The sequence below is a fragment of the Amblyraja radiata genome, chromosome 11 (genome assembly GCF_010909765.2).
Source record: "Amblyraja radiata isolate CabotCenter1 chromosome 11, sAmbRad1.1.pri, whole genome shotgun sequence".
Classification (NCBI taxonomy): Eukaryota; Metazoa; Chordata; class Chondrichthyes; order Rajiformes; family Rajidae; genus Amblyraja; species Amblyraja radiata.
In genome coordinates this window covers 62,646,145-62,671,544 of record NC_045966.1, presented here as the reverse complement: position 1 = coordinate 62,671,544, position 25,400 = coordinate 62,646,145, and the positions used below count along the sequence as shown (strand labels likewise).

Sequence of the window (25,400 nt, the reverse complement as noted above, 5' to 3'; positions counted from 1 at the left end):
CCTTGTGTCACTGTATTCAGATTGTTGGGCACAACATAGAGCCTCAACAGTACATCCCTGTATTTGTATACAAGCACTCTTGAAATAACCGCTAGCTTTGGGTTTGTTTTCTTTACGACTGATTCGATTTGCAGATTAATCTTTTGTGAATACTGCACCAGCACTCCCAAGTCCCTTTGCACCTCCCATTTCTGGATTCTGTCCCCATTTAGAAAATAGTCTACGCCTTTATTCCTACTACCAAAATGCATGACTCCACATTTTGCTATATTCCATCTGCTACTTCTCTGCACACTCTCCCAACCTGTCCAAATCCTTTTGCAGAGTCCCTGCTTTCTCTACACTACCTGTCCCTCCACCTATTTTCATATCACCCGCAAACTTGGCCACAAAGCCCCTTGTCCAAACAATTAATATACACCGTGAAGAGTAGCGGCCCCAGCACCGACCCTTGTGGAACTCTGCTAGTCACTAGAACAGTTTCATGTGTTCATTCATTATTTCTAGTGTAATTCTGCTTCTGAAAACAACATGCTAAATGAGAAATAAAACACCTAAATGGGTTTTTATTTGATTACAGACATGTGACAAATTTATATATCTAGGCATGGGAGCATGTTCATCACTTGGGGAAATAGGTCTTAATGAAAGTGTTTACAATTGAGAGAGTTATGGAAAAGGTGAAGGATTTGGGAAAGATTCCCTTGAGTGACAAAAGGGTGTTGGCATGAGGGGATAAGGGAACATGCGTTAAAATACAATCAGTAAGTAATACAATCAGACACATATTGCTGAAAAATATTCCAGAGAAAGGACAGGTCAGAGAAAAACATAAAAACAAGAACAAAATAATGTGAATTTGAAACATTAGGTTTTATGAAGCAATAAAGGCCAATGAGGATGAGGTTATAAAAGCCTGATGACAGAGTATGAATAATACATGTTTACATTTAATAAAGCTTATGGGGTTTGTGAACATGACATTGGTCATAGAATACTGGAGTACTCAAATGGTAATAAAGACATGTATGAGGTCTTCAGTTCAAGGAGGCATAAGCGGCTGTAGATGCTACAATTTGGAGCAAAAAACAAATTGTTGAAGGATCTCAGCAGTTCAGACAGGATCTGTGAAGGCAAGATGATTGTCCATGGTTTGGGTCAAGACCCTGCATCAGGACTGAGAGTATAAAGAGAAGAGAGCCAGTATAAGGAGGGATGAGCAAGGGGCTGACAAGTGATAAGTGGAGCCAGGAGAGGAGCAGCATGATAGCCAGATGGAGCCATGTGAGAGGGGTGGAGTTGTAAATAACAACGTGAATGATAGGTAGAGACCGATAATGAGTTTGAAAAAAGGGAAGATGGAGCCGGGGGTGGGGGAAGGGGAGGCTGAGGTTAGAGAATCAGACTGTAATGTGATACGTTGAGGCACAAGAGGAATTTGGTAAGCAAGGAAGGCGATCAGTGAAACTAGGTAAGGTAGATGATGGGCAGATGGAAGCAGTTGGTGAAGAGGATATTCAATGGGTATAGTATGTGGTAGCTAGTGGAGGAGGGGTGCAGGGAGGCATGTGCCATGAGTAATTACTCAGGGTAGGCAGTCAATCGGCTTTAAAAAAAAATCTTAAACTGCGCATGCGCAGATTGTTCTCCTCTCTGTAACAATAAAAAATAAAAATAAAAATTATCAATTCAATTTGCCCAAGGCTTCCAAATCTCCTTCATTCTGAATTACTGAATGGGTGGGGGGTGGAGGGTGACGGCAGGTGGATAAATGGTGGAAAAAACGGGAGCACGGGAAAAAACGGGACAAGTTGAATCAGTTGTGATCTTATTGAATGGCAATAATGAATGAATGAATGAATGAATGAATGAATGAATGAATGAATGAATAAGTTTACATTAATACTAATTCAAGGGACCAATTGGGGGAAGAGCACCTTTCACAGCATGTGGAGAGTCTGACCAGGGGTAAAGTAGCGGGGAGGGCAGGAGCATTGAGAAGGAGGGGTCGGGGATCACGTCAGTATCGGGTGGCTGCGAGCGGCCGCCGGGATCCGACCGCAGAACTGCCGCCACTTCAGCGCCTTCTGCCGGTCCGCTCACCTCTGGCAGTGCTCTCCGTCTGAACATCTCTCACCTGCCGCTCGCCGGCTTCGCTCATGTCAGCCGCTTCCCGCAAATCCTTATATTCCAACAGCCGAGTAACCTCAATTGGTCCCTTGATCGCGCTGTCGGAATTTAAGGATTTGCGGGAAGCGGCTGATATGAGCGAAGTGGCCGGCGAGCATGATCCCCGACCCCCTCCTTAACAACGCTCCTGCCCTCCCCGCAACTTTACCCTGGGCCACTCCCCACACGCTGTGAAAGGAACTCTTCCCCCCCCCCCCCCACCCACCCCGGGAAATACGGGTATTTAAAAACATATAGCACCAAGAAATTCACTTAACTCATTATCGGTACACAAACTTAATTCTTCTCTCTCTGTTTCCTAAGATACTTTTAAGATAATGACAAGCCATGTTTGAAAAACCCGCCAAGAAACTTGCGCTGTGCATGCGCAGTAGGCTGCTGCGCATACTCAGTACTGCAAAGGTAGAATTTCAGTTGCCTTCAGCTCTCCCTATCATTGATGGCTTGAAGCAGCGCCGATGGCACATGGGCTGCACAGACCTTCGCGAGTTGCAAGTACTGCGGATGAAAGGCACGGAGAATTATGCCTACCTAAGAGATAGAACTCTTAGATAGGCATAATTCTCCCATGCCTTTACTATTTATATTTAATACTTTCCATTTTATAATTTTAGTCAGGGTAGGCAGTGCCTACCTTGCCTACCCTGGGTGCAGGAGATGAATTGGTGGATAGGGATGGTGTGTGAGAATGTGTGGATCAGGAGAGAAAGGCGCACAGAATGTGGGCTATCTTAAATTGGAGAATTCAAACCATTGGGTTCCAGACTGCCCAATACCCATGAGATGTTGTTCACTGTTTCTACGTTGTTTGGAGCAGAAACAAAATATTATCAAAAAACACAGTTGGATTGCAAATCAATTTGGATTTGCCACTCATGCACCACAAAAAATGTAGAACTGCTTGATCCAGTGGGCAAGTTAAAAACCACAGCTGAATACCAGAGCTTCAGTTATTTTCATCCTCAGAAATGTAACTCCAATGAACAACCGAATGGAGAACTGTATGCAAAATTAGTTAAGTAATATAATTCTGTTTTCAGTCCTTCTGCATTGTGGATTAATTAAGATACTGATAGCATGCTGTGATTTGACAAAGATGCTTCTTTAAAATAATGACTTTGATCTTATAATCTCATAAACCATAAAACATGGCTTTACTTACCACCATTTGTCCTTGGTCAATATATAATCCAGTAAATATCACACCCGATAAACCACCACTCATGTAAACTAAAACAAGATACAAATATTAGTACATTTGGCAAATTCATCAATAATAAAACTATTCATGTAATTTAAACTATATAGTGTCTGAATGATTAATATTAAGTAACAGAAATTGAGCATTCTGCATTTGGAATGACAGACATTTATTCAACAACATAAATATTATAAAATGGATCACCCATATAAATGTAGTTCAATCTCCATAAATCTAATGCATTGGACTCTTCATTGTAGATATGAGCCTTGAAATGACATTAATATTAGCAGATAAATACATCATTCATTCTTTCTTTTCTCTCAGAATCGGGTGCCATTTTTTGCTTATTTGTATTTTCTTGTGTGGGTCTTTTCCTGCAAGCGCTGAATATAGAATGCATAATTCCATGACTTTAGAAAATGGAGAATGTTGGAATGGTGATTCATATCCAAATTAGCATGTGGCAAAATTTGCAGTGAGCATGCATTTAATTAAAAATAAATTAAAATATCATTGGTGTGGGCAGCCATACCGTAAGGCAAATGTATTCTCCATGCATCAAAACTGACCAAGCTTTACATGCCAGCAGGAATGGGGAACCAAAGAGCTTTAGAATGAATATTTACAAGAGCTGAAAGAAATACTGGAAGAGCTATTCATTAAGAGACAAGTATTTATTTAATTTCAGTTTACTGTTTCCCTCCAGGAGGAAGGTGGTCTTGCTGTTCACAAGCTTTGCAAATCAACAGAGGTAGTAATCTTGAGTACACCAAAGGCTTTACAAATGTTAATGGTCAGGTCGTTCTTGGAGTGAAGCCCATTCATCGCCCTCTCAAAATGCTGGTAAACCTTGAAATGTTCTCATCAAAATATATGTGTGATAACTGTTGAATATCAAACAGAATTTCTTAATGGCAAGGGTCTGGTTCATTAAATCGACCAATTCATGGATACGACACATGTAGTTACAGAATTATAATCACACAGCATGGAAACAAGATCTTTGTCCGAACTCAATTGTGCCGACCAAGAAGTCCCATCTAAGCTAGTCCCATTTGACCGGGTTTGGCCTGTATCCCTTCTAACCTTTCCTATTAATGTATCTGTCCAAATGTGTTTTAAATGTTATTACAGTATCTGCCTCAACTACATTATCTGGCAGCTCATTCCAAATAGTCATCACCCTCTGTGTGAAAACGTTGCCCCTCAGGTCTCTATTAATCTTTTCCCCCTCACATTATTCACATAGCCTTGGAAAAAGAGTTTATGCATTGTTCACCTCATGATTGTATTCACCTTTACAAGATCATTCCTCAGCCTCTGGCATTCCAAGGAATAATGTCCAAGCCTGCCCAAGCCCTCGAGTCCTGACATCGTCTTCATATATCTTCTCTAAACTTTCCAACTTAATAGCATTTTTTCTATAGCATTCCTATTCCTAAAACTCAACATAATATTCCAAGTGCGGCCTCAGGTGCTAAAAGTAATCATAACCAGCCTGAATGTGGAAATGTTCAACCTCATGTCTTACTTAAACTAGGCCGTTAGAACCTGAGGCTTATAAATCAACCAGTAATTCCCGCAATCTGTGAATATAGATCATGTAAACAAGAATGGCGAATAAAGACAAATTCTGGAGACAAATTGATAGCAGCCAGCAAAATTTGATCTTGAAAGGAAGTGTACTGAGCTGCAGAGACATTGCAGTTAAGGGACTGTCCCACTAACGCGACTTTTCAGGGACTGTCGTTGACCTTCAAGCTCGAGGACACTAGCCTGAAAAACCTCGAGCTGGATTGAACGTCTACCCACCCTCACACACACACACACACACACACAAACACATCGCAAAGGCAGGGGCCAGGGAAAGCGGGGGAGCGCTGTCTGAAATTCACACCCGTGATGAACAGTAAGGTAAAAGACGGCTGGCACAGTTACGGTAAGTCCTTTCGAGAGCGCGGAGAGGGGGGGGAAGAGAAGGAGAGAGAAAGGGAGAGAAGGGAAGAGAAGGGGGGGGGGGGGTGGGGAAGAAGGAGTGGAGACACTTTTAAGAAGCCAGACAACTTATAATAAAGTTTAGCGGGCATTTAACATTACCGGTCGGTTTTCCTTGGTTCTGAAAACTCCAATGAGCCAATTAAAATGCCCGGTCAGCAAAGCAGATTGCCTACGGCTACCTCGGCAGCCTAGCGACCCCACTCCACTATGAGTTCAAAAGAACCATACCGACCAATTGTTACTCGCGGAAAAATTTTCAGAGTGCTGAAAATTTTTCCTCGACCAAACTGAGGCCGCGAGTATGCGGGAACTTCCCTCGAGCATGAAGGATAGTTCCAGTGACCTCCTAGGACCTGCTAGGACCACGTGTCGATCATGCTGCGAGATTGAGACAAGAGCAAACTCTTCTAAACTCGCAAATTAGGTCGCCGCAGTGGAACAGGCCCTTTAGGAAGGTCTATCATATCAGTCACCAGAGATGTACATTGTCAGGTCGGAAGCATATAGACCTCTAAGAAGTTTGTGAATGTGCAGTGTCAACCTCATGGATTATTCATAGCGGATTTTAGCAGGTTAAGTGAAAGCCATTACCATAAGTTACTGTAATCAGTAATGGTTGATCTTCATAGAATAAAAAAATATGTTTCATCATCATCTGATGAATTCTCAACTGGGGTAAGGCCAACCTTGAGTGTATGAGAGAAGGTCTCGCTCAAGTTGACTGGAGCAGGTTATTAGAGGGGAAAGGAACATCGGCCAAGTGAGATGTTTTTAAAAGTTTGCTGATGAATGCTCAGGATATGTACGTCCCCGTTAATGAAGGGCAACGCAGTTAAACGTAAGGAAGCTTGGGTGACGAGGGAAATTGAGACATTAGTCAAAAACAAGAAGGATGCATGGGAAATGTATAGGCAGCTGGGATCAAGTGCATCCCTGGACTTTAGGGAACAAAGGAGTAAACTAAAAAAGGAAATCAGAGGGCAAAAAGGGGCCAGGAGATAACTCTTTAGCATTAAGTAGCATTAAGGGCAATCCCAAAAGATTTTATAAATACAGAAGGGGGAAAATGGTAAGAGAGAGAGTGGGACCTCTCAGGAATCAAAGCGGTCACCTCTGTGTGGAGCCACAGGAGATGGGCAAGGTCCTAAATGAGTATTTCTCCTCTGTATTTACTGAGGAGAAAGACAGTAGGACGGAGGATATTGGAGCAGTCAATGCAAGTGTCTTGCATTACTGTCGAAGAAGTACTGAAGGTTCTATCGTGTATGAAAGTAGACAAATCTCCAGGGCCTGATCTGATATATCTGAGGACATTGTTGGAAACTAGAGGGGAAATTGCAGGAGCCCTGGTTGACATTTACAAGTCGTCTTTAATTACAGGAGAGGTGCCTGAAGAGGGTGGCAAATGTTGTGCCTCTTTTCAAGAAGGGCTGCAGGGAAAATGTCTGGAACTATAGGCCGGTAAGCTTAACATCTGTCGTTGGTAAGTTACTGGAGAGTATTCTGAGGGATAGGTTATACAGGCATTTGGATGGGCAAGGGCTGATTAGGAATAGTCAGCATGGTTTTAAACGTGGGAGATCGTGTCTCACAAGTCTGATTTTGACCAAAAAGGTTGATGAGGGCAGAGCTGTAGATGTTGTGTACATGGACTTCAGTAAGGCATTCAACAAGGTTCCCCATGGTAGGCTGCTCTGGAAGGTTAGATCTCATGGGATCCAAGCAGAGATAGCTGAATGGATAGCAAATTGGCTCCATGGAAGGAAGCAGAGGGTAATGGTGGAAGGTTGCTTCTCAGACTGGATGCCTGTGTCTAGTGGTGTGCCTCAGAGCTCAGTGCTGGGCCCGTTACTGTTTGTCATCTACATCAATGATTTGGATGAGAACATACAGGGTAAGATTAGCAAGTTTACTGATGATACAAAAGTGAGTGGTTTTGCAGATAGTGTAGATGGTTGTGAACAATTGCAGCAGGATCTGGAACGATTGGCCAGGTAGGCGGAGGAATGGTTGATGGAATTTAATACAGAGAAGTGTGAGGTGCTGCATTTTGGGACGTCGAACAAGGGCAGGACCTACACAGTGAATGGTAGGCCTCTGGGGAGTGTTGTAGAGCAGAGGGATCTAGGAGTACAGATGCATGGTTCCTTGGAGGTCGAGTCGCAGGTAGATAACGTGTCAAAAAGGCTTATGGAACTTTGGCCTTCATCAGTCAGAGTATTGAGTATGGAAGTTGGGAGGTCATGTTGCAATTGTATAAGACGTTGGTGAGACCGCATTTAGAATATTGTGTTCAGTTCTGGGCACCATGTTATAGGAAAGATATTGTCAAGCTTGAAAGGGTTCAGAAAAGATTTACGAAGATGTTCCCAGGACTAGTAGGTGTGAGCTATATGGAGAGGTTGAGTAGGCTGGGTCTCTATTCCATGGAGCGCAGGAGGATGTGGGGATATCTTATAGAGGTATACAAGATCATGAGAGGATTAGATCGGGTAGATGCACAGAGTCTTTTGCCTACAGTAGGGGAATTGAGGACCAGAGGCCATAGGTTCAAGGTGAAGGAGGAAAGATTGAATAGGAATCCAAGGGGTAACATTTTCACACAAAGGGCGGTGGGTGTATGGAACAAGCTGCCAGAGAAGGTAGTTGAGACTGGGACCATCCCATTGTTTAAGAAACAGTTAGACAGATACATGGATAGGACAGGTTTGGAGGGATATGGACCAAGCACAGGCAAGTGGGACAAGTGTACCTGGGACATTGGAACGTTGAATTCTCCCAATTTTGCTAGCCCTTGCTGTCTCCTCCCCTTCCTTAACCCTCAAGCTGTCTCCTCCCATCCCCCCGCCCTCGGGCTCCTCCTCCTCCCTTTTTCCTTCCTTCTCCCCCCACCCCCCATCAGTCTGAAGAAGGGTTTCGGCCCGAAACATCGCCTATTTCCTTCGCTCCATAGATGCTGCTGCACCCGCTGAGTTTCTCCAGCATTTTTGTGTACCTTGTACCTGGGACATTGTTGGCTGGTGTGGGCGAGTTGGCCTGTGGACCCGTTTCCACACTGTATCACTCTATGACTCTATTTATTAAATCAACAGGACACAATCGCCTAGAGTAGGCAATAATTCAACCTGCAACTGGTAGGTTAAACATGGATATTGGTGCTGGAGGATGCCGTTTGACTTAGAGAAAAACTTCTATTGATAGTGTACCCAGCTTTGCTACTTCCCTCCTTCTTGGCTGAACTGACTTTGTTGGAGTGCTTTAATACTTGATGTTGAAAGAATTGGAAGGTAGAAGATTTAAACTCAGAAGAGTGATGACCAGTGAGGACTCTGTGGGCTAGAGATCCTGTTTTCATGCAGTATCTCTCCATACCTTGAGTCATAGAGGCCTTCGGCCCAACTTGCCCACACCGGCCAACAATGTCCCAGCTACTCTAGTCCCACTTGCCTGCGCTTGGTCCATATCCCTCCAAACTTGTCCTATCCATGAACCTGTCTGTTTCTTAAACGATGGGATAGTCCCAGCCTTAACTACCTCCTCTGGCAGCTTGTTCTGTGCACCCACTACCCTTTGTGTGAAAAAGTTACCCCTCGGAATCCTATTAAATCTTTCCCCCTTCAGCTTGAACCTATGTCCTCTGATTGAAAAGACTGGGCTTGTATTCACTGGAGTTTAGAAGGATGAGGGAAATCTTATAGAAACATATCTTCTATATTACTAAAAGTCTGATCTTGACCGCTTTTGGCCCACTGTGCTGCGATTTCTGAGCCCCCCTCTGCCTTCCGGGACCGGAGGATTTTTCCCATCGATGAAAAATCAGAGATATTAATGGGTTTTTTAAAATCGCCATTCTCTCTGCTGCACCTGCTGGCGGCAGGGGGGAGGGACTATAAAACCCTCACTCAGTCTCTGCCAGACCCAGGAAGCGAGAGGGTCACGGCTCCCTGAGCTGCGAATAACGCTGAACGCACATCTACTCCATGGTGAGACCCTTCGATGCGGCTGTAAAGTGGCTGCTGCCCAATTGTTTGCCTTGCCCTTTTTTAAAAGTTTGTGTTCACAAAATGAATTTTGGTTGTCAGGTGGCTGCTGCCCAATTGTTTGCCTCGCCTTATTAAAAAGTTTGTGTTCACAAAATGAATTTTGGTTGTCAGGTGGCTGCTGCCCAATTGTTTCCCTTGCCTTTTTAAAAAGTTTGTGTTCACAAATTGAATTTTGGTTGTCAGGTGGCTGCTGCAATTGTTTGCCTCGCCTTTTTAAAAAGTTTGTGTTCACAAAATGAATTTTGGTTGTCAGGTGGCTGCTGCCCAATTGTTTGCCTTAGCTTGGCTTTTAAAATTGTTGCAACAGTTGGCTGCCAGCCCAAGAATCCATTCGGCCCACAATGTCTATACTAGCTCTCTGGAAACCAGTACCTTCGGCCCGCAACACCCATACTAGAGCAACAGAAATCCCCCCCCCCCCCCAAAGGCGAGCAATATTGGAATTGGTGGAGAGGTGGAATATTGCGTTGGTGACCAGCTCTCCTGTGTGATGCTGGGACCCAACGGATCCTACTTAGTCTAGTAAAATTATAAAAGGACTGGTCAAGCTAGATGCAGGAAAAATGTTCCCAATGTTGGGAGAGTCCAGAACCAGGGGCCAGTCTTAGAATAAAGGGGAGGTCATTTAAGACTGAGGTGAGAAAAAACTTTTTCACCCAGAGAGTTGTGAATTTATGGAATTCCCTGCCACAGAGGGCAGTGGAGGCCAAGTCACTGGATGGATTTAAAAGAGAGTTAGATAGAGCTCTAGGGGCTAGTGTAGTCAAATTTAGGTGGGCGGCGCGACCGACGTCGCAGCGCCCTCTGCAGTCTGTCTGTGTATTTTTTATTTTTTTGTCCCGTTGAGGGTTTAGTTTGTAGCGGGTTTTTAAATGTGTATGTGTGGGGGGTGGGGAAACTTTTAAATCTCTTCCCTGCATGGAGACCCGACCTTTTACCTGTCAGGTCTCCGTTGCTGTTGGGGCCTAGCGCCGTGGAGCGGCCTCCAACCGGAACGACCTGGAGGCTCAAGTCACGAAGCCTGTGGAGCTGTGGAGCCGTGGAGCTGTGGACCTACCTTCGTGGAGCTAGCCAGCTTCGGAGCGTGGAGAGCTGCGGCGGCGCGCTGCTGCGACCCGGCTCCGGTGGATGGTGACACCGGGAGCTCGCGGGTCCCCGGTGGGAGACTGCTTTGCGGGGCACTGGCAACGGCGACTTCTCCCGCTCGAATTGCGGGGTTCAGAGTGACCTGGAGCGGGGCCTTACAACGCCAGGCGCGGCTTTAAATTGCCGCGGACTTGCTAGCGCCCGCCGGGGGCTCCAACACCAAGACCCGGGGCAGGGCCTTACATCGCCCCGCGTGGCTTTGAGTGGCCGCGGTCTTGCTAGCGCCCGCCGGGGCCTTTGACCTCGACCGGGAGAAGAATGGAGAGCAGGGGAGAGACAAGACTTTGCCTTCCATCACAGTGAGGAGGAGACTCACTGTGATGGATGTTTGTGCGAATTGTGTTGGTGTGTGTCTTGGTTCTTTTCTTGTATGGCTGCAGAAACCAAATTTCGTTTGAACCTCATGTGAGGTTCAAATGACAAATAAAAGGTATTGTATTGTATTGTAAAGGGATATGGGGAGAAGGCAGGCACGGGTTATTGATAGGGGACGATCAGCCATGATCACAATGAATGAGGGTGCTGGCTCGAAGGGCCGAATGGCCTCCTCCTGCACCTATTTTCTATGTTTCCTCGATTCCCCTACTCTGGGCAAGAGACTATGTGCATCTACCCAACCTCATGATTTTGTATACCTCTATAAGACCTCCCCTCATCCTCCTGCGCTCCATGGAATAGAGACCCAGCCTACTCAACCTGTCCGTGTAGCTCACACTCTCTAGTCCTGGCAACATCCTCATTAATCTTTTCTGAACCCTTTCAAACTTGACAATATCTTTCTTATAGCATGGTGCCCAGAACTGAACACAATATTCTAAATGCGGTCTCACCAACATCTCATACAACTGCAACATGACCTCCCAACATCTATACTCAATAGTCTGACCGATGAAGGCCAAAGTGACAAAACTTTTTTTGACCACCTTATCCACCTGTGACTCGACCTTCAAGGAACCATACACCTGTACTCCTAGATCCCTCTGCTTTACAACACTAGCCAGAGGCCTACCATTTACTGTGTAGGTCCCTGCCCTTGTTCGACGTCCCAAAATTCAACACCTCACAATTCTCTGTATTAAATTCCATCAACTATTCCTCCTCCCACCAGATCCAGATCCTGCCGCAATATTTCACAATCGTCTTCATTGTCTGCAAAACCACTCACTTTTGTATCATCAGTAAACTTGCTAATCTTGCCCCGTATGTTCTCATCCAAATCATTGATGTAGATGACAAACAACGGACCCAGCACTGAATCCTGAGGCACACCACTAGTCGTAGGCCTCCAGTCTGAGAAGCAACCTTCCACCATCACCCTCTGCTTCCTTCCATGGAGCCAATTTTCTGTCCATTCAGCAATCTCTCCCTGGATCTCATGCGATCTAACCTTCCAAAGCAGTCTACCATGCTTATTCAACCTTGTTGAATACCTTACTGAAATCCATTTACACAACATCTACAGCTCTGCCGTCATCGACCTTTTTGGTCACGTCTTCAAACAAATCAATCAGATTTGTGAGACACGACCTCCCACGTACCAAACCATGCTGAATATCCCTAATCAGCTCTTGCCTATCCAAAAGCCTGTATAACCTATCCCTCAGAATACTCTCTCGTAACTTTCCAACCACAGATATTAAGCTCACCGGCCTATAGTTCCCAGCATTTATACTCCAGCCCTTGAGACATAACATTTGCCACCCTGCAATCTTCCAGCAGCTCTCCTGTATTTAAGGACGACTCATAAATTTCAACCAGGGCTGTAGTTTCAGCTCTAGTTTCCTGCAATGTCCTCAGTTATATCTGATCAGCTCCTGGAGATTTGTCTACCTTCATACACGATAGTACCTTCAGTACTTCTTCGACGGTAACACTGACTGCTCTCAAGACATTTCTATTGACTGCCCCGTTCCTCCGTCCTACTGTCTTTCTCCTCGGTAAATACAGAGGATAAATACTCATTGAGGACCTTGCCCATGTCCTGTGGCTCCACACAGGGGTGACCGCTTTGATTCCTGAGAGGTCCCACTCTCTCTAATTACCCTTTTCCACCTTATGTAATTATAAAATCTTTTGGGATAGTCCTTATTGCTACCCGCCAGAGCTATCTCCTGACCCATTTTTGCCCTTCTGATTTCCTTCTCCTTAGTTCCCAAAACTCCTCCAGGGATGCACTTGATCCCATCTGCCTATTACCTGTCCCATGCATCCTTCTTGCTTTTGACCAACTGTGATGTTTGGTGGACTGTGTGGGGTCCTCCCATGCAGCAAGTGGCGCAGCACAGGACAAAGGGAGATGTATTGTATAAAGTTTATCCTGTCTGTAGACAGTGTGAGTGGGCAGTCAGAATCTGTGTGTGTGTGTAGCTATTTTGAGTAGTCTTGCTGCCAGCATTGAGCAAAGCATTAAAGACTTCTGTTGTAAATTAAAGACTCTCAAGTTTTGTGCAGAAAACGAACATGAAAGTGGTGTCAGGCGTGGGAAATTTCGGATTGTGATCAAATACCCAGATAAGAGCCTATTTTTCGATTAAAAAAAAAAAATATATATAATTTTTGAGTTCTGTAGTGTAGTCAAACTAACATGTCTCGGCAATTCGATCGTTTCGATCCCGAGCGAGAAAGGTGGTCGTCGTATTTAATGCTAGCTGAGTTTTATTTTGAAAGTATGGCAATTACAACTGACCAGAGGAAGAAGGCTCTCTTGTGTTCTTTTGCACTGCTTCAAAATTTACTTACAGAAGAAGTAACTGAAGCCTCATATGCTGAAATCACAACGGCTTTGCAGCTGCATTTCGAAGAAAGTCAAAATTTCCTCGAAGCTCGCCATGATTTCGACAGGACGGTGCAACAGGAAGGGCAATTTTAAAACTCAATGCTGCGAAAAAAGTGCCAAGACAATGCGTTGCGGGATAGACTGGTCATGGGCTGCAGGCACACATTCATCCAGCAGGCGATTCTCAAGGAATCGGATGCCTTATTGAAGAATGTGCTGCAGTGTTAAGATGGCCGCCGATGCATCGCCATATGGTCATGGAGCTGTAATCTCACAAACGGAGCTGAACGGCAAGGAAGAACCAATTGCGTTCGCATCAAAAACGCTGACGATCGCCGAGAAAAACTGCAGCCAAGTGGAGAAAGAACAGCATACTGAAAGCATATAGTGATATCACTTCAAAAGAGAACATTGAGGAAAACTCTATTGATTCTGAGCCTTTAGCAAAAGTTGTGAAATGCAAAAAAGGCTGGAAAAAAAGAGTGAAGCGAGGTCCAGCCAAATGGAGACGTTCAAACTGGAAAGGGGGAATGTGATGTTTGGTGGACTGTGTGGGGTGGAAGCAGGTGGCGCTGCACAGGACAAAGGAGGATGTTTTGTATATAGTTTATCCTGTCTGTCGACAGTGTGAGTGGGCAGTCAGATTCTGTGTGTGTGTGTGCAGCCATTTTGAGTAGTCTTGCTGCCAGCATTAAAGACTTCTGTTGTAAATTAAGGACTCTCAAGTTTTGTGCAGACCTAGAAAACGAACACGAAACCAACGTTGTAAGGTACAGGGACAGAGTCCCCCGTGTCCTGACCTTTCACCCCATCAGCCGTTGCATACAACACATAATCCTCCGACATTTTCGCCCCCTCCAACACGATTCCACTAGTCACATCTTTCCATCTCCACCCCTTTCCGCCTTCCAGAGACTGTTCCCTACACAACTCCCTGCTTAACTCATCCTTTCCCACCCAAACCTCCCCCTCGCAGGCACCTTCTCCTGCAACTGGAGGAGATGCAACACCTGTCCCTATACCACTTCCTTCGATTCTGCCCATGGTCCCCGGCAGTCCTTTCAGGTTAGGCAGAGGTTCAGTTGCACCTCCTCCAACCTCATCTACTGTACCCGTTGTTCAAGATGTTGGTTCATACACCGACCGGACCAAATGTAAACTGGGCAATCGTTTCGCCGAACACCTTCATTCAGTCCGCCTGGACCTACCTGATCTCCCAGTTACTAAACACTTTAATTCCCCTTCCCACACTGACCTTTCCGTCCTCGGCCTCCTCCATTATCAGAGTGACACTAAACGCAAATTGGAGAAACAGCATCTTATATTACGCTTGGGCAACTTAGGTATGAGTATTGATTTCTCAACTTGGGTATGAATATTGATCTCTCTAACTTCAAGTATTCCCTCATTCCCTCTCTCTCTCTCTCTGTCCTGATGCTGGCTGTCCTGCTAAGTTACTCCAGCATATTGTGTCTATCCTCTTAAGAGCATAGCTGCCTCAACCCACCACTCTTTGTATAAAACCTGCCCTGCACATCTCCTCGGTACCCCGCAGCTCTGCGGAACAAGATGGTTCCCCTCTTCCATCATCGATGAGGCACTCACATGTGTCTCCTTGGTATCCCGCAGCTCTGCTCTTGCTCCCCCTACCCCCAGTCGCAACAGGGAGAGTCCTCTATTCCTCACCATTCATCCCATCAGCTGTCGCATACAACACATAATCCTCCAACATTTTGTCACCTCCAACGGGATCTCACCACTAGCCAAATCTTCCCATCTACACTCCTTTCCGATTTCTGCAGAGACCATTCCCTCTGAAACTCCCTGGTTAATTCATCCCTTCCCTCCTAAACCACCCCCTCCCCAAGTACTTTCCCATGCAACCGCAGGAGATGCAACACCTGTCCCTATATCACCTCCCTTTACTCCATCCAAGGACCACAACAGTCCTTTCTGGTGAAGCAGAGGTTCACTTGCACCTCCTTCAACCTCTACTGTGTCTGCTGATCCAGGTGTGGGCTTCTATATATCGGTGAGAACAAGCGCCGGCTCGGCGATCGTTTCGCTGAACACCTCAGCTCAGTCTGCCTAGGCCTACGCGACCTCCCGGTTGCTAAACACATTAACTCCCCTCCCATTCCCACACTGTCCGTTCTGTCCTGGGCCTCCTCCACTGTCAGAGTGAGGCCCAATGCAAATTGGAGGAACAACACCTCATATTTAGTTTGGGCAGTTTATAACTCAGCGATATGAATATTTAGTTCTCTAACTTCAACTAACCCTTACTTTCCTTCTCTCTCCATCCCTCCCCCACCCTAGTTCTCTGACTAGTTTCACTGTCCAACTAATTAGTTTTACTGATTGAATGCTTTGTTGTCACCTGCCCCTCAGCTAGCAATGAACCATCTGTGTCTATCTATCCACAGTTAAGATTGAACCCAGGACATCCCTGTGGACCCCACTAGTCATAGACCTCTGGCCAGAATTGCTCCCTTCCACCATAATATTCTATCCTCTATGAGTAAGCCAGTTCTGAATCCCTACAATAAGTCACCATGAATCCCGTGCACCTTAATCTTCTGAATCCAACTTTCATGAGGGACTTTATCAAACGCCTTACTGAAATACATGTAGACAACATCCACTGCTCTACCCTCATTGATCACATACGTCACCTCCTTAAAGAACTCAATAGTTAGTAAGACATGACCAGCTGCCTACAAAATCCTGTGACTGTCCCTAATTAGCCCATTACTTTCCAAATGTGAGTAAATCCTATCCCAAAGAATTTTCTCCAATAGCTTTCCTACCACTGATGTGAGGCTCACCATCCTATAATTCCCTGCATTCGTTCTACTACATTTCTTAAACAAAGAAACTACATTGGCTACTCTCCAGTATTTTGGGATGTTGCCTGGGGCTAGAGAAGCTGCAAATATATGCCTCTGCAATCTCATCTCTCACCTCTTAACAACCTGGGATAGATCCCATCATGCCCAGGGGATTTATCCATATTAATGCCCTCAAAGAGCGCCAACACCCTCCCTGTTGATCTCAAACTGCCTATGCATATTATTAATCTCCATACTGACCTCCCTGTGCTTCTCCATTCTGAATATAGATGCAAGGTACTTGTTTAATACCTCGCCTTCATCCTCTCACTCCAAGCGCAAATTATCTTCTTTATTCTTGAGTGGTCCTACCTTCTCCCTATTTACCTTCTTGTTTTCACTGTAAGTTTAAAAAGACGGGATTTTCTTTAATCTGACTCAACAAATACATGATCGTTTGAGTTTGTTCTTTCTTGCTTTATATTTCTCAAAGGCCTTGTCTGATTTCATCTTCTTAAAGCCTTACATACGCTTCCTTTTTCTTTTTGACCAGGTTTACTACCTGTTTGGTCATCAATGTTTCCTAACCTTGCCATCCTTATCCCTCGTCCTGACTGGAACATGCATGTCCAGAACTTTGATTAAATAGCCTTTAAATTACTCCCATATATCAGATGTGGATTTACCCAACTGCTCCCAAATAACACTCACATACCCCTGCCTAATATCGTTGTAATCTGCCTTTACTCCAATTTGGTACCTTCCCCCAAGGTCCAGAATTATCCCTATTCAAAACAATCTTAAAATTCTGGAGTTGTGATCGCTATCCTCAAAATGCTCTTCCACTGAAACACCAGTCAACTGGCCAGGCTCATTTCCCAATGCCAGGTCAGTATAATGCTGCCTCGAGTTGGATCTTCCACAAACCTTTTTAGGAAGTCCTCATGGATACACCTAAAAATTTAATTGATTGATGGAATTGATTGAAAGATATAGCATGGAAGCAGGCCTTTCGGCCCACTGAGTCCACACCAACCATCAATCACCCGTTCACACTAGTTCTGTTATCCCACTTTTGCATCCTTCTCTGCACACTAGGGGCAATGTACAAACGCCAATTCACCTTCAAATCCGCACATCTTTGGGATATGGTAGGAAACCGGAGCATCTGGAGGACACCCATGCGGTCACAGGGAGAACGTGCAAATTCCACACAGAAAGCACCCGAGGTCAGGATCAAAGCTGGGTCTCCGTGCCACAGTCATGTCTCAATGCCGCCTCAATTCTGATCCATCTAAGGCATAGTATGTAAGTAAGTAAGCAAGTAGGTCCCAGGCAATATTGGGACAGTTCAAACTACCCACTGTTACAACCCTATTGCCTTTAAATATCTCTGTAAACTGTCTACATAGCTGTTCTTGTATTTCCCGCTGACTATTGGGGGAGGGACTATAATGTAATCCCATTAAAGTGATTGCACCTTTCCTATCTTTGAGCTCTACCCATAACCACCTCATTGGACGAATCCTCCAGTATGTCATTTCTGACTGCCACTGTGACATTCTTCCTGATTGGTAGAGCAACTCTTTCGACTCATTTACCTCCCTCTCTATCAAGTTTGAGACATCAAAACTCTGGAGCTTTGAATAGAATCCCTTTTGCAATTAAGTCTCCATAATGGCCACAACATCATAGTCCCAAACACTGATCCAGGCTCTAAATACATCTGCTTTACTCAAATTGCTCCCTGCCTTGAAATAAACACTCTGCAGCCCACCTGTTTCATGATATTCCTTAACCTCGCCATAGCTCCCATATTCACTCGCAGGACCTCATCCCCAATCCTACCTATGTCATTTATGCCAATGTGCACAACGACTTCTGGTTGCTCCCCCTCCTCCTTTAAAATGTTCCGAAGAGCGCTTAATGGAGTGAGTCATGCTTCGGAGAAACCTACACACAGAGAATAAACAATAAAATACAACATGTTTACAACTTATGTATTGGGAGAACAAAATGTCAAGTATCCCAACAGGCCCTGGGAGGTTACTACCAGAGAGACAGACAGAGAGAGACAGAGAAAAATGTTGTGACCACAAAAAAACAGTATAGTGAAAATGATCACATGGTTGAGAGCATAGTTGAAGATAGCATTACGACTCTGTGGTGTGACCTTGAGAAAACAGTACAGACAGCACCAGAGACCCGACTTCGATACTGTTCCTGGGTGCTGTCTGCGAGGAATTTGTATGTTCTCCCTTTGACCGTCTGGGTTTCTGGTGATCCGGTTTCCTCCCACATCCCAAAGACGCTTGGGTTTGTAGGTTAATTGGGCCCCTGTAAATTGCCCCAAGTGTGTTGGGAGTGGTTGCTAATGTGGGATAACATAGAACTAGTGTGAATGGGTGATCGATGGTCAGTGTGGGCCAAAGGGCTTGTTTCCATTCTGTATCATGAAATTAAACTAAAGAAAAGCTGTCACGAAACAGCCATTTTGTAAAAGGACACTATGATGAGAGAAGGGAAATATGAACAGACAACATTATCAATATAAACTATATAGTCTGATAAGGAAAAATATGTACTTTTTTTATTCAGTCGTTAGATATGTGACAATATGAAATGATTTACTTCAGTCATGACAGCCTTGAGATAGTGAGTGACTTTTATCAGACTAAAGGAAAAATCAAGACATAGGGTGAACCGTGGCACTAGTAATGACAACCCAGGAACAACTAACTCAAGAAGGAGGGTCCTGAGTTTGAAATTAAGAAAAAAAACACCCTGCTACCAGTAGAGTGAATGCCCCCCCCCTCCAACATGATGCCAAATGAACTAATTTCCTCTCACTGCATGTGATCCATACTCCTCCCTTCCTATTGTCCATCCAAATGCCGCTTAAATGCCAATGTCGGATCTACCCCACCACCATTCCTGGCACATATTCCAGCACCCTCCACCCTCTGTGTAATAAACAGACGCTCCAGAGATACCAATCCAAGTTTATCCAACCTCTACCAGCTAAGTTACTCCAGCACTTTGTATTTTGCTCAAGATTCCAGCATTTCCAGTTTCTTGTATGTAGTTTAGTTTGTTGTCACGTGTATCAAGGTACAGTGAAAAGCTTTTTGTTGAGTGCTATCCTGTCAGCTAAAAGTCTATATAAGATCACAATCAAGTGGTCCACAGAGTACTGATACAGGATATAGGGAATAATGTTTTATGCAGGATAAAATCTTAGTAAAGTCCAATTAAAGATAGTCTGAGGGTCTCCAATGAGGTAGATGATAGCTCAGGACCGCTCTCTGGTTAGTGAGAAGATGCCTGGAGATAGCTGGGACGGAACTGTTCCTGAATCTGGAGGTATGGGTTTTCACACTTTTGTACCTCTTGGCTGATGGGAGAATCCAGGATGAGACTCGTATTTAGTTTAGTTTAGAGATACAACGTGTAAACAGGCCCTTCGGCCCACCGGGTCTGCGCCGACCAACGATCCCCGCACATTAACACTATCCTACACCCAAAAGGGTCAATTTGTCCATTTACCAAGCCAATTAACCTACAAAACCTGTACATCTTTGGAGTGTGGGAGGAAACCGAAGAACTCAGAGAAAACCCACGGTGGTCACAGGGAGAACGATCAAACTCCATACAGACAGCACCCGCAGTCGGGATCGAACTCGGGTTTCCGGCGCTGCATTCGCTGTAAGGTAGCAACTCTACCGCTGCGCTTCCGTGACCGCCCTTGATTATGCTGGTGGCCTTGCTGAGGCAGGGTGAACTGTACATGGTATCAATGGTAGGGAGGTTGGTTTGTGTGATGGTCTGAGCTGCGTTCACAATTCTCTGCAATTTCTTGCGGTCTTGGATGGAGCTGTTCCCAAACCAGGCTGTGATGCATCCTGATAAAATGCTTTCTACAGCTCATCTGTAGAAGTTGGTGAGAGTTGTTGGAGACATAGCAAACTTCCTAAGCCTTCTTAGGACGTAGAGGTATTGGTGTGCTTTCTTGACCATTGCTTTGATGTGGCTAGTCCAGAACAAGTTACTCATAATAGTTACTTTTGAAGCTTTCAACCAACTTTACTTCAGCGCCCTTGATCTGAATGTGTACTGTTCCGCTTCTTGAAGTTGATCACTGTCTCTTCTGTCTTACTGACATGGAGGGAAAGGTTGTTGTCATGACACCAGGTTACGAGATTCTCAATCTCTTCCCTGTACTCTGTGTCGTTATCATTTGACATCGGGCCCACTATGGTGGTGTCGTCTGAGAATTTGTTGATTGAGTTGTATATGTATTTGGCTGCACAGCCGTGGCTGTAGAAGTAATAAAGAAGGGGATTGAGAACACACCCTATGCGCCAGTGTTGAGGATTATTTGTCACCTATCCTCACTGATTGTGGTCTGTTCGTCAGGAGGTCAAGGATCCAGTAGTACCAGTAGATACTACTAGTAGAACATCATTTCATTCAGACAATAAAGGATCTATCTATCTATCTATCTATCTATCTATCTATCTATCTATCTATCTATCTATCTATCTATCTATCTATCTATCTATCCATCTATCTATCCATCTATCCATCTATCCATCTATCCATCTATCCATCTATCCATCTATCCATCCATCTATCTATCTATCTATCTAGATGAGGGCTGACTCCAATTTCCACGAGTTTAGATATGAGCTGGGATGGGCTAATGGTACTGAAAGCAGTGCTGTAGTCTGACATAGGTGTCTCCCTTATCCAGATAAGAGTTATAGGGCCTAGGACATGGCATCAGCCTTGGACCTGTTGTGGCTGTAGGTGAACTGCAATGGGTCAAGGTTGCTTGGTAGATTGGATTTAATGTGTTCGATAATCGGCCTCTCAAAAGCACTTTATGATGGTGGATGTCAAGGCCATTTGATGGTAGTTGTTAAGGCTTCTATGTCTCCTTATAGCAAATATCCTCTTATCCAGGCAGCATTCTGATGAACATTTTCTGCAATCCTTCCAAAGCCTTCCAGTCTCGACGACTAGAACTGCACACAACACTGCAAATGTGGACAAACCAAAACCCTATAAAGCTGCAACATGATTTCCGGTCTTTTATGCTTTGTCCCGACTGATGAGAGTCTTCTTTATTATTCCATCTACTTGTGTTGCCACTTTCAGGGAGCTGTGGACTTGGATCCAAGATCCCTCTATACATCAATGTTATTAAGGCACTGTTTAAACTCCAGCTGCTATTCCTCTGCCCATTACTGCAGCTGATCATATATCCTGCTGTATACGTTGACAGCCTTCCTCACTGTCTGGAACTGTTCATGACAAGCCATATTTCTCCTCTAATAACATCTATATTTTCTACCTGGAAAACTTTCAGCCTGAGTTTATCTTCAGGAATTATTGGAAGACTTAGTATCATTCCAAAACCTTTACTTGTAGCTCCTCATAACCTTTCTTGAACCAGACTCTAATGAAGGGACAGAACTAACACTCGAGTATGCTGGATGTACTGATTAAATTCCATAATTGTTCATCCCCAGGGCCTGATGGTCTGCATCCCAGGGCACTTAAGGAAGTGGCTCTAGAAATCGTGGACGCATTGGTAATCGTTTTCCAATGTTCTATAGATTCAGGATCAGTTCCTGTGGATTGTAGGATAGTTAATGTTATCCTACTTTTTAAGAAAGGTGGGAGAGAGAAAAAAGGGAATTATAGACCAGTTAGCCTGACAGTGGTGGGGAAGATGCTGGAGTCAATTATAAAAGATGAAATAGCGGCACATTTGGATAGCAGTAACAGGATCGGTCCGAGTCAGCGTGTATTTACGAAGGGGAAATCATGCTTAATTAATCTTCTGGAATTTTTTGAGGATGTAGCTAGGAAAATGGATAAGGGAGAGCCAGTGTATATAGTGTACCTGGATTTTCAGAAAGCATTTGATAAAGTTCCACATAGGAGATTAGTGGGCAAAATTAGAGCACATGGTATTGGGGATAGGGTACTGACATGGATAGAAAATTGGTTGGCATACAGGAAACAAAGATAGGGATAAACGGGTCCCTTTCAGAATGGCAGGCAGTGACTAGTGGGATGCTGCAAGGCTCGGTGCTGGGACCGCAGCTATTTACAATATACATTAATGATTTAGATGAAGGGATTAAAAGTAACATTAGCAAATTTGCAGATGACACAAAACTAGATGGCAGCGTGAACTGTGAGGAGGATGTTATGAGGATGCAGGGTAACTTGGACAGGTTGGGTGAGTGTGGACAAGTAATGTATCTGGGAATAACCATTTTGTAAAGGGACCAAATGATGAGAAGGGAAATATAAACAGGCAACATTATGATTAAGAATTCTCTGGCATGCTTAAGAAGATTGAAGGAAAAATCATACAGAAGCATGACGATCCAACATATTGACAGTGACAACCCAGTAATAACCATCGCAAGGATAGTCCTGAGTATGAATCTCAAATTCCTACCAGCAGAGTGAATCTGGCTAATTCATTCTTTTGGGTAGCATCTGAGTCCAAGCCGTGATTCTTGTGATTTAGAGAAAGACGAGATAAGCTGGAATTGTAAATGAAATGAGCAGTTATTAGAAATCAGTAGATTGCATGAATGCTTAGGTAACTCAAGTGCCAACAAAGATTAGGTTGCACTAAACTTTTGATTCCCCTACCCTAGTCCTGGCGACATCCTTGTAAATCTTTTCACTCTTTTCAGCTTAATGACATCCTTCCAATAACAGGGTGACCAAAACGGAATAAAGCAGTACAACCTCACCAAGGTCATATACAACAGTAACATAACATGCCAACTTCTATACTCAACAATGTAACAACAATTTTTTTAACCACCCTATCAATAGGTACGCAATTTTCAGGGAACTACATACCTGGACTACTCACAAAGGTAGACAAAAATGCTGGAGAAACAGGTGAGGCAGCATCTATGGAGAAGGAATTGGCGACGTTTCGTGTCGAGATCTTTCTTCAGACTGATGTCGGGGGAGGGGGCAGGATAAAGAAAGGAAGAGGCGGAGACAGTAGGCTTGTGGGAGAGCTGGAAGGGGAGGGGAAGGAGAGAGAAAGCAAGGACTATCTGAAATTGGAGAAGTCAATGTTCATACTGCTGGGGTGTGAACTATCCAAGCGAAATATGAGGTGCTGTTCCTCCAATTTGCGCTAGGCCTTACTCTGGCAATGGAGGAGGCCCAGGACATGATTCGGAATGGGGGGGGGGAGTGGAGTTGAAGTACTGAGTCACCTGGAGATCAGGTTGGTTATTGTGAACTATGCGGAGGTTTTGGGCGAAGCGATCGCCAAGCCTGCACTTAGGCTCACTGATGTAGAGAAGTTGACACCTAGAACAGCGGATGCAGTAGATGAGGTTGGAGGAGGTGCAGGTGAACGTCTGCCTCAACTGGAAAGACTGCTTGGGTCCTTGGATGGAGTTGAGGGGGGAGGTAAAGCGACAAGTGTAGCATTTCCTGTGGTTGCAAGGTAAAGTACTCGGGGAGGGGGTGGTTTGGGTGGGAAAGGACAATTTGACCAGGGAGTTACGGAGGGAATGGTCTCTGCAGAAAGCAGAAAGGGGATGAGATGGGAAGATGTGGCCAGTGGTGGGATCCCGTTGGAGGTGACGAAAATGTCAGAGGATTATATGTTGTGACGGCTGATAGGGTGGAAGGTGAGAACAAGGGGAACTCTGTCCTTGTTACGAGTAGAGGGACGGGGAGTGAGAGTGGAGCTGCGGGATATAGAGGAGCCCTTCGTGAGAGCCTCATCTGTAATAGAAGATAGGAACCTCCGTTCCCTAAAGAATGAGGACATCTCCAATGCCCTGGTCTGGAACACCTCATTCTTTCTTAAACATTTCTTGTGCTAGACACAATATGCTGGAGTAACTCAGCGGGACAGGCAGCATCTCTGGAGAGAAGGAATGGGTGACATTTTGGGTCGAGACCCTTCTTCAGACCTGTACAGTTAAATCATTGTTTTATAAAACATATAAAAATTTTAAGGGATTGGACATAATAAAATAGGATGGTAAAAAAGGCATGTAGTATGTTTGCCTTCATTGCTAGGGACATTGAGTACAAGGGTTAGATCATGATGAAGTTCTATAGGACAGGGTTAGGCTGCATTTGGAATATTCCATGTACTTCTGGTTGGCCCATTCCAGGAAAGACGTGGAAGTTTTGGAGAGTACAGAGGAGGTTTCCTAGAATGCTGTCTGGATTAGAGGGTTTCAGTTACAGAGAGTGTTTGGATAGACATGGACTGTTTTCCTTGGATGGTTGAAGGTTGTGGGAAGACTTGGTAGAAGCATATAAAATTATGAAAGATGGGGTAGACAGTCAACCTTTTTCCCAGGGTGGAAAGATCCAACACGAGGGCATAGTTTAGGTGTCCTTGAGACTCTTGAAAGGCGTCCATAAATAAATTTATTATAGTTGTAAAGTGAGAGGAGTAAGTTTAATGGGGATATGCAGGGCAAGCTTTTCTTACACAGTAAGGTGGAGACATGGAACGCATTGCCAAGGGTGTTGGTGGAAGCAGACACAGTTGTGGCATTTAAGAGGCTTTTAGATAGGCACATAGAAGTGCAGGGCATAGAGGGATATGGACCCTTTGCAGGCAAATGAGAACAGTTCAGCTAGGTATCATGTTCGGCACAAACATTGTGGGCTGAAAGGCCTTGTTCCTGTGCTGCACTGTTCTATGTTCTAAAACTTACTAATCATGCCTTGTACAATCTTATCTAAATCGTTCATATAAACAATGGGCCCAGCACCGACCCCTTAGGCACACCACTCATCACAAGACTCCAATCCAAAAAGTACCCTTGCACCACCACAATCTGCTTTCTTCCACGAGGCCATTCTGCATCCAGTAAGCTAGCTCACCTTTAATATTGTGCAATATAACTTTCCAGAGCAGCCTACCATGTGGAATCCTATCAACAGCTTTGCTGAGGTTCATATAGACAACATCTACGGCCTTGCTCTCGTCAACATTTGTGGCTACTTCTTCAAAAGACCCAATCAAATTCGTAATGCATGATCTTCCACATACAAAATCATGCTGACTTTTCCTAATTAGCCCCTGCCTATACAAATGCATATATATCTTATCCCTCAGAATCTTTTCCAGTAGCTTACCTACCATAGATGTAAGGCTTACTGGTCTCTAGTTACCAAACACTAATTTC

The 25,400-nt window shown here is 44.6% G+C and overlaps 2 long non-coding RNA genes across 2 annotated transcripts in view; one reads left to right on the top strand and one right to left on the bottom strand.

Moving 5' to 3' along the window:
- Positions 1 to 18,068, bottom strand: part of LOC116978694 — a 47,174-nt gene extending 29,106 nt beyond the window's left edge. The window contains exons 1-2 of the long non-coding RNA XR_004413504.1: positions 18,037 to 18,068; positions 3,353 to 3,420 (exon numbers count right to left, since the gene is read on the bottom strand). This is a non-coding gene — a long non-coding RNA (uncharacterized LOC116978694). The remainder of the gene's footprint in view (positions 1 to 3,352; positions 3,421 to 18,036) is intronic.
- LOC116978695 lies at positions 5,715 to 24,638 on the top strand. The gene is made up of 3 exons (XR_004413505.1): positions 5,715 to 5,724; positions 7,792 to 7,798; positions 24,596 to 24,638. It is a non-coding gene; the product is annotated as an uncharacterized LOC116978695 (long non-coding RNA).
- Positions 24,639 to 25,400: the final 762 nt, after the last annotated feature.